We start from the raw sequence: 10,246 nt of genomic DNA on the forward strand, positions 1-10,246 counted from the left end.
AAATGGATTTTTTTACCGCGCCTATTAAAATAATAATACCTACATTTTATAATAAATACCTACATTAATAAAATAACAATTATCAAAGTCATGTCATGTTAATCAATGAAGAACAAGTAGCGCAGTGCGCAGTCTGTGTATTTAACCAACTAAATTTTAATTTAAACAATTTTAAATCCATGGATAAAATATTATTATTAAGAAATAAATGATTCGTTTGGATTTGTACTTTTTTAAACAATATGTTTTTATTTTCGGGTCAAATTTTGCGTTTTTTTTTGGTTACACGTGGCATGTAGTATTTAGTTCATACTATACCTATAGCTCTGTATTTTTTTTTAAGTATTTTTTTACAGGAAAAAAAATCTAGTATAGACTTTATATACAACATGATATTTTTTAATAATAATCGATTGTTTGTTTAAATTGTATGTAATTGTTTTTAACACATTCGAGAATCTCGAATCGAGATCCAGAAATTGTCTTCAAGACGAGATTTCTCGTCGCGATAAAAACCTACAAAATGTCATGGCTGAATTATTAAAATGTGTTTTTTGTGCTAAAACTGATGTGAATTTAATATTGTTTACTAAAGAAATATTAAAAAAGTATAAACAAATTTTAAAATGTAGGAAGGAACATAACCTTAAAAATAAGGATGTTATTTTGTCAAATGAATTATTTGAAAGTTCTTACCATAGACAATGTTACAAATTATTCACTGGCTTAATGCAAAAATATTAGTCGTCAAAATCGAAAACTATAGCTGAAGCTAATGCTTCAACAAGTAAGTCGTTAGATGCTATAACAGAGAATCTATATACAACATCTTCATCGGTACCCAATTTAGCTATTAGAGTGTATTAAATCACATTCATCTTTGCCACAACCTTCGACTTCAACATTTACTTTACCAGAATTCTCAAGTTTTTTATCTGCAACATCTGATCCCATTACAATATCTGAGCCAGCTTATACAGATCGTGTTATCGTGAGCTATGTATTACCCAAAATAATAGCAACACCGCTTCGTTGCGGCTTGCAGGCGGCAGAATTTTTCGTTTTTATTTTTTAAACCGGGTGTCAGCAGATCTCACTTTGCTGTGTTACTGCACGTTGCATTAATAATTTTTGAGCTTTATTTTCGTGTTTTTTTTTCACTACGGCTGTTTATACCCCTTCCGAAAGAGTTCAACTAATTAAATGGTTTTATGGAGGCAATTCGGCAATACAATGTAGAGATTTGTTTTCAGTGACATTTGAGAATAGACCGATTCCTTGTGTAAAAACCGTTTTAAATGTGGTTACAAATTTTGAGACATCTTTTAGTCTTCAAGATTGTAAAAAATGTCACACAAAACGTCAAGAACCCCCTGTTTAAGTGGTCCAGGATATAAAACGGCGGGAAGAAATGGTTTGCAGTACCCTAGAACTTGATTCGACACGGTCCACTAGAAGTTTTGGAGAGGAACTGGGAATGAGCAATAAAACTGTTGCTCGTATCTGGAAAGAATATGGGTACAAATGTTTCAAGTATTCAAAAACTCAGGAAATATTTCCTGAAGATCAGTGGCGAAGAATGGAATTTTGTGAAACCATGATGAAAAAGGCAAATGAAAACGAATATTTAATAAAAAATATTTTGTTTTCTGATGAATCTTTTTTTCCATTACATGACAAACACAATCCTTCCATTGTTCGTTATTGGTCTCAGAAAAACGAGCACAGAAGTTTTCACTTTCGTACCCAGTATCCTCAGAAATTGAATGTTTGGGCAGGTATTTTGGGCGACAATGTTATAGGGCCATTTTTTATTGATGGCACTTTAAACGCCAAAAAGTACCTTGAGTTGCTGCAAAAATAAGTTCTTCCTGCCATTCAAATCCTACCTGATGTAGGCCTGTGATCGGTTTATTTTCAGCAAGATGGCTGTCCTGCTCATAACGCGGCTAGGGTAAAAGAATTTTTAACAAATACTTTTCCTAACCGCCTTATTAGTGGGACTGGCGATATTAAATGGCCTCCTAGATCTCCAGATTTGTCTCCAAATGTCTTTTATCTGTGGGGTTACCTTAAGCAGACCAAGTTTACAAGCATGAATTTAGTAGGCCAACAAATTTAGAGGAGTTGCGAAATAAAATTGTCGAAGGTGCCATTTCCATTTTACCTGAAACTCTTTTGGAGGTGCGAAATAGCTTTTCCGATAGGTTAAGTTTTTGTTTAGCGAAAGAAGGCGGTTTATTTGAGCCTTTTATTTAAAAAATGATATGTCGTTAAGTTTGTTTATTAGAGTTTTATTTCTGATTTTTTATTATATTTTTATCAGAGTTGATATTTTATTTTTTATTAGAATAACGCTTTCATTTTCATTATGCAAAACACAGCATATTAAACATTTTAAGAAAACAATTCTATGCGGTTTTTACACATTGTCATGTCTGTAAAAATCGCATTAGAATAAATATTTTAAAAATGCCTGGATTTTCGCGTAATATTTTGGGACATTTTGTCGCCAAACGACGCAGCTCCCACAAAAGTCAGATGTTTACTAATCCCGTCCTCGGGCCGGCCGGGGCGGTGCTCTGTCGCAGGCACTCGTACATGCGCGACGTTGTAAAATTTCGCCTCTATGCAGTTTCCTATAAGTAACGAACCAAAACACGATCTGTATACTTGACTTACATGAATCAGTTAATGACAAAAATTTAGTGTTAGATGATTTAAATTTAACTTCTAAAAGTAATGTTTCCATTGAAAGTGCAGTAAATCTTGATAAAAAAAATGCCAGCTGTTTAATTTGTGATCAACAGACCAACAAAAAAATCAAAAAGATAAGCACTATTTCGCTCTGACAAAAACTATTTTTTAAATAAAGTAAAAGAAGAAACTAGAGATTCAAATGAGTTAATTAACTAACTAAATAATTATCCAGATTCTAATGTCTGTTATCATAAAATTTGTAAATTGGATTTTTTTATAAAATGTCCTTTACTAAAAAAAATAAAAAGTACTTGGCATGATGTACACGAGCAACATAAAATTTGTTTTTGATGATATGTGTGCTTTTATCAGAGAGAATGTTTTCGGTAAAGGACGATGCTATTTTTTAACTTATCTTCGTAAGTATTGTATGCAGTTGCTTGCAGAAGGTGACGATGAATATGCAGCAGGAAAGACAGAGAATTTTACACCACATGTATTAGAAATGAAAATAGTTAAAGAATTCGGTAAAGAAATAAAATATAGGTCCCTGCTAAATAAAAAAATATTAACTCAAAAAAATGTACTATGCATTGATGAAAAATCAGTTTTAAACATCTATAAGATGAAAACATTTTATTAAAAGCTGCCTTACTGATATTCCACTTTATTATGCTAAAAACACGTGCGGCGAGGGAAACCAATCACAAGCGTTCAGGTTCATAATGGCTGACCCCTATTATACAAGAAGTAGAGGAGTAGAAGTAGGAATGTAGAGGTGGAACGTAATGTTGCCAGATTTACTAAACATGATCCATTTTTGGACAAACATTTAATTTTACCATATTTAATGGTAAAACAATTGCGTATTAAAGCCAAAATGGAATAACTATTTAGATTACAATTCTTAACATTTTACCCTCTATATTTTGTGATTGTAAAAAATCTTATATTGCATATTATTAGAAAGTAAGTCCCACACAATTACGTTTTGAGGTTAAACGTGGCAACGTCGAATATTTTGGCCCACATTCCTGCCGTTGTTTCAGATCCACTTGCCAGACTTTACAGTGTACATCATGGCAAGGTTAAAATATCAAAACATATTATTCTAGGAATAGTTTTAAAAAGCTTGACCAGCAGTCGAAAAATCGTGGACATTATCCACGTACATGGGCAGGGCACTGTATTAGCTATCTAGCAGTTGAAGAGCTAGAAACAGAAGCTACGTACACTTTTGTGCCCTGAAACAATAAAAAAAATCTCCACATCTCTGCATTGGTGTTGCTTACGATAATTTAGATCGGTTCGTGGAAACAAAAAGTGGCAAGGATACGCATCATGATACTGTCAAGATCATATATCAAAATTTTGATTTGGATATTCCCGACGAATCAGAAGAATTAAATGGTTCTTCTGCCAATGGTGAAGGAGACTTGAATCCGAAGAAAAGGAGACGTAGAACTTTTGAGCCTATATCTTTAGAAGAAGTTTCATATCCAAAAAAACCGAAGATGATTGATGTTCTGGAATTATCAGTTCACAAAGCTGAATATGTACAACCTGTTAATCTACCATTATACAATTTAATTGATACGATTTGGATGTTTAGCTATGCTGTACAGTTACCAAATATCTTAAATATCTCTAACAATGATAACAGCGAATATTAGATGTCAATAAAATAAGAATAAAAAATATTTTTATACTGCTTGTTTTTTGTACTTAATCTTGAAAAAAACTATAAAATATAATTTTATTAAATTAATTACCGGTAAAAAAAAACTTTATTTAAAGTATTAATTAAACAACTTATCGTTTCAGCATTTAAGCCTAATAAAATTCAATATATATCTGTATAACTTTATATTAAATCCTTTGGTGTGTACTGAGTTTGTTGAAAAGTTTTGTAAAAAAGTGAAATTAATATTTAAGTCGATTTTAAAAATTAATTTTTATTATTATTGGAAAGAATTTCAACCTTTTGACTTCAATCATTTCTTTGCCAAGAATGAGACAATCAGGACAAAAATTAGATGTTTAATTTATTTTATTTCATTGAATATTGAAATCTTCTAGCAATGATTTCACGAAATTTATTATACTGCAATTAATTAAATTTTTAACAAAATAATGCTAAATTATTATTTTGTTATTCATCAAAACTATTAACCACTTTAATTTCATAAAGCCCTCTCATACAGACGAGTAACCATCTCGCTCGCACTCAAGCGCATGGATAATGCTGTCGCGCTTACGCACACAGCATAACGTTAATGATATGTGGGGGGATTATTGACCTACGGGGTTGATCTGGCTGCATACAAAAGTTATTAAAATAGTCCCCGGAATGTCATAAATAAAAATTAAAAGTAAGAAAATACAGAAAAAATATTTTTACGTATCATTCTTACCTGTTACCTGTAAAAGGGCCTCGTACCCAACTTAGCGGCTATGCATGTGTCCTTAGACATATATTACTGTACATATTCTGAAAATTTCTGCCATATTGCAAAACTAAGATTTCAATTTTACATTATGTAGCCTACAGGCCTGCATTTTTAGTCAGCAGAGAATGCTACTTATGACACCTCATAAGTAGATGTTAAAATTCTTAAATCTGTGGTGTTATAAAACTAGATGGTAATCATTAATTATTTGCTTTATTTATGCGAGTAACTTGAGAATGGAGAAAACATCTTGTCGAACTTGCATTGTCTTATTTATAAGATCAGAACGTATTCTTGAACGTGCTAGTATGGAGCTGCTGCGATCTCAACTTAGCTACCACCGTTAAAAGAAAGCAAAAATAGAAATCGAATGCATTCAGCGATTCGAAGAAATCAAAGAAGTTACATTGGAGGAAGACTATCAACCAATCTTTGACAAAATAGACTTTACTTGCCAGAAACTAAGCGAAAAGCTAAGAGCAGGACACCTTTCAAAACTCCAAAACCTTAAATCCAGACGAACCAGCAGGACTCAACCAGCACCAACCTCTAACCTCCCCGCCACCATCATTAATGTGTCAAAAAGAACCCTTACCGATGCTGAACAAAAGGTGTTAAACAGAGGACTAAACTTCGCCATATCCTCAAAACCATCCTTTAATACATAGTGTCTTCAGTAGAATCAATCCACCTACCACGTCCTGAGGCCGATGAATTTCGACACGAGGTAAGGGTTGCTCTAGACTCACTTAAAAAACAGAAACCTTCGCAGAACATCAGCAAAGAGGAAACAGCTCTCAGGAACCTCAGAAGTAAAAAGAACATCAAAATTCTTCCTGCAGATAAGGGCAATGCAACTGTGATTATGGACCTGGAAACCTACGAAAACAAGGTTGAGGAAGTTTTGAACAAAGGCGAATACAGGCTACTATCTAAAGATCCGACAACACCCATAGAAGGTCGAATTTACAGAGCACTTAAAAAGTACTCCTCAACATTGTCGGATGCGGTACGCTTTAGGCTGACACCATATTATAGCAAACCTTTATTCTCTATACCTCTAGAAATTCGCCGACATCAGAACTCTCGAAATTCCTTTTGGAGATCATTAGACCGATCCAGGAAATGCAGCGTCTTTCGTGTGAAACTCTGCCCACTTTGTAGACCTTCTTGGAGGGATCGAAGTCGAGACCAATGACAGATTGGTGAGTTTTGATGTCGAAAGTCTCTACACCAATGTACCCATAGGAGAGTCTCTTAACATCATCCGAGGCAAACTAAGCAAGGATGCAGCTTTCTCAACTCGGACCACACTGCCTCTGGACGGGGTGATGGAGATTTTGGAGATCTGTCTTCTCATAATTCTTACTTTCAGGCCAAGGATAGATTCTACGCCCAAGACGAAGGACTTCCAATGGGTTCATCTCTTTCCCCAGTAATAGCAAACATCTTCATGGAATGGTTCGAGGAACATGCAATAGATGCCTCCCGTTGCAAACCCAAGCTCTGGCTTCGATATGTGGACGACACCTTCATCATCTGGGACAAAGAGGAAAAAGCACTTCAGGAGTTTCTGCTTCACCTCAACAGTTTCAGACCAACAATCAAGTTCACGATAGAGACAAAAAAGGACTCAGCTCTACCTTTCCTAGATGTCCTCGTTAAAAAGGTCGGCGGAAATCTACGAACTTCAGTTTATAGAAAACCAACACACACGGGCCAGTATCTGCACTATGAGTCTAACCATTCTGCAACCACCAAAGTAGGCATCATAAGATCCCTCTACAACAGAGCTCGAACCATCTGTAGAAACGACGAGGATCTCAAGACTGAAGTGGATACCATCTACAAAGACTTACAACAGAATGGATATCCAAAGAAGCTAATAAGTAGGACCATCCAAAGGACGCGTCCAAATCAAATCAGAGACGAGGCCACCACGACAACCAGACTTCTGCCCATACCTTACATTAGGGGTACATCGGAACAAATCCGACGCATTGCCAGCAAGTACAATATTAGAACTGCCTTTAGATCTAGCACCACTATCAGAAGCGTGGTATCAAAGACCAAACCAGATGGCATGTTGGATACAAAAAATTGCGTCTACCGGATCCCATGTGAGTACGGTGACTCATACATAGGTGAAACGAAGCGCCCCCTAGAAATCAGAGCGAAGGAACATCGCAGCTGGACCCAAAGAGGAGAGGTTTCCAAATCCGGAATAGCAGAGCACGCGTGGCATAATGGACACAATATCCATTGGTCAGAAGCCAAGATTCTGCACAAGGAACAGCACTGGCGGAAGAGGAAGTTCGTAGAGGCAGCTTTCATTTCACAGAATGAGAGGATCTTCAGCCAGCTAAGCGTCGATATACCCAACATCTGGAAGCCTCTACTCTCAGGACAGTGTAGGATCTAGAGAGAGGCGTGTCCCCCCCCCAACTCTTTTCACGGATGACTTTCCCTCCCCTCCCCTCCCTTTCCACATCGCTGCACACATCTAGTATACAGTGCGAACGTAAAGGTTAGAATAAATTCATTTAAAATTCAGGGGTATGTTCAAAAAAAAAACGCTCGGACATGTCGATTTTTATTTTTAACTGCGGGTTTTCTTACTATAATTTTATGTATACAGGGTGGCCCAAAAATAAGTTACGGTCATCAACGTAATTTTTTTAAATGTAAACACCTATTTTTTATTTTAGATTTAGGTTCTACATCAAATTCTAAGTACATTTCATGTACCATTTCCTATACCTAAACTCGACCGTTGACGATTGAACACAATAAAAGGATTTTGGAAGAGTTATTTATATCAAGAATACATAAAAATATTTTAATAAATTTATTAAGTGTTGAAAATGGCTGCCACGAACCTCTTGGCAATATCCCAGTCGATGCTGAAATTCTTGTAAAACGTTATCGATAACAGAAGGTTCTATCAATCTTATTTCTTCCGTTATTCTAATTTTTAAGTCTTCAATGTTGTTTGACCGATTAACATAAACTTTGGACTTAAGATACCCCCACAACAAAAAATCTAAAGGAGTCAGATCCGGCGATCTGGCCGGCCATTCAATTGCACCCCTCCGACCAATCCAACGTCCAGGGAAAACGGTATCCAGGTACTGGCGCACGGGACGAGTGTAATGGGCTGGAGCTCCATCTTGCTGATACCATAAGGAATTATCTAATATATCCGGGTCTTCTGGATCGGGGTATAAAGTGGCAAGGCATGGAACCAAGTCATTTTCTAAAAACTCTAAATACCTCTCACCATTCAAGTATCCTTCAAAGAAAAAGGGCCCCCTATAACCCTGTTTTCAATCACCCCCGCCCAAACATTTACTTTTTGAGAAACTTGGCTGTGGCACTCCATCATCCAGTGCGGATTTTCAGTAGCCCAATATCGGCAGTTTTGCCGGTTTACACTACCATGAAGACAAAACGTTGCCTCATCAGAAAATACAATTTTTTTTGAAAATTGTGGATTAGCATGGCACAAGTCCATAAGTCTCTCACAAAATTCTAAACGCCTATCTGGGTCATCTTCATTTAGTTCATGAACCAATTGAACTTTGTAAGGGTGCCATTTATTTATACCTAAATACTTAACGACGGATGTCTGGGATATCTGATTTTCTAACGCAATATTGCGAGTCGTTTTATGGCAATCTTCTTCAACTGCCAGCAAAACATTTAGTTGCTTCTCTTTTGATATACTTGACCGACCTTTCGTATAATTATCCCTGACATGACCCAAATCCCGATATTTCTGTTGTATTTTACTGACAGTACTTTGAGATATACGTGGATATATCAGGATACTTGGCATGATAAATTTCACAGACTTCCATCTGAGTGCGCATCCTGTTTCCATAACCAATCATCATCAAAATCTCTATTTGCTCTCGCTCACTAAGACGTACCATTTTTTGAAGTTTTAATTTTATCTTTTGATAAACTTAACATAAGCAAAACTTTGCTTAGGCATCTAAATCAAACTAAATTCACTCAAAATTATTTGATGTCAACAAATTGTGACAAGTTAACAATCAAAAACACCAACCACAAATGTAAATAACCAAACAATAACTGATAGGTTGCTTGATATAAATAACTCTTTCAAAAATAGCCTTTTATTGTGTTCAATCGTCAACGGTCGAGTTTAGGTATAGTACATGGTACATGAAATGTACTAAGAATTTGATGTAGAACCTAAATCTAAAATAAAAAATAGGTGTTTACATTTAAAAAAATTACGTTGATGACAGTAACTTATTTTTGGGCCACCCTGTATACATAAAATTATAGTAAGAAAACCCACAGTTAAAAATAAAAATCGACATGTCCGAGCGTTTTTTTTTTTGAACATACCCCTGAATTTTAAATGAATTTATTCCAACCTTTACGTTCGCACTGTATAAGCCTATAGAATAGTAGTTTGCTGTCAGTTTACACTTGATAACGGTTGGAGATACTTACCAACCAAAACGTCGTGTTACATTAAATAAATAAGACAATGCAAGTTCGACAAGATGTTTTCACTGTACCATTGTCTACCACCTTCAAAAACAGTTTGAGAACGGAGCATATGTAACACACATTGTTTCTTTGAAGCATGATACCCAGAAATAAATAATATTTCAAAGAACTTTATTCCTGAATATAGTCCATTTCTCGTCGTATTTAACATCGCCATCTTTTTCAAAGTGTTATAAAAAGAACAGAGGACTATACCAAGGCTTGAACTTAAAACCTGGCGAGGATATGGCAGATTTCTTTTCCACCGCAGTTTTTAAGAATCCTTTGGAAAACTGTGGAGAATTTTTTTTGGTGTACTTCTGATCGATGAAGTTCATCACCGATCATGTTTACTTTGGATATTATTACTGATAGACCTAAAAAGGCTAAAACCCTTGAGGAGTACGTCGACCATCTACAAGGGCATTTGCAAATGGTCCACGAACATACACGGGATAAACTTCACCTAGAAAGTAACATAATGAAATCACGTTATGACATAAGGGCAAATTCCACCGGCTTTAATCCTGAGGACGCAGTCTGGTTATACAATTCACAAAGAATGAAGG

Source organism: Anthonomus grandis, chromosome 2, assembly GCF_022605725.1.
Source record: "Anthonomus grandis grandis chromosome 2, icAntGran1.3, whole genome shotgun sequence".
NCBI classification, from domain to species: Eukaryota; Metazoa; Arthropoda; class Insecta; order Coleoptera; family Curculionidae; genus Anthonomus; species Anthonomus grandis.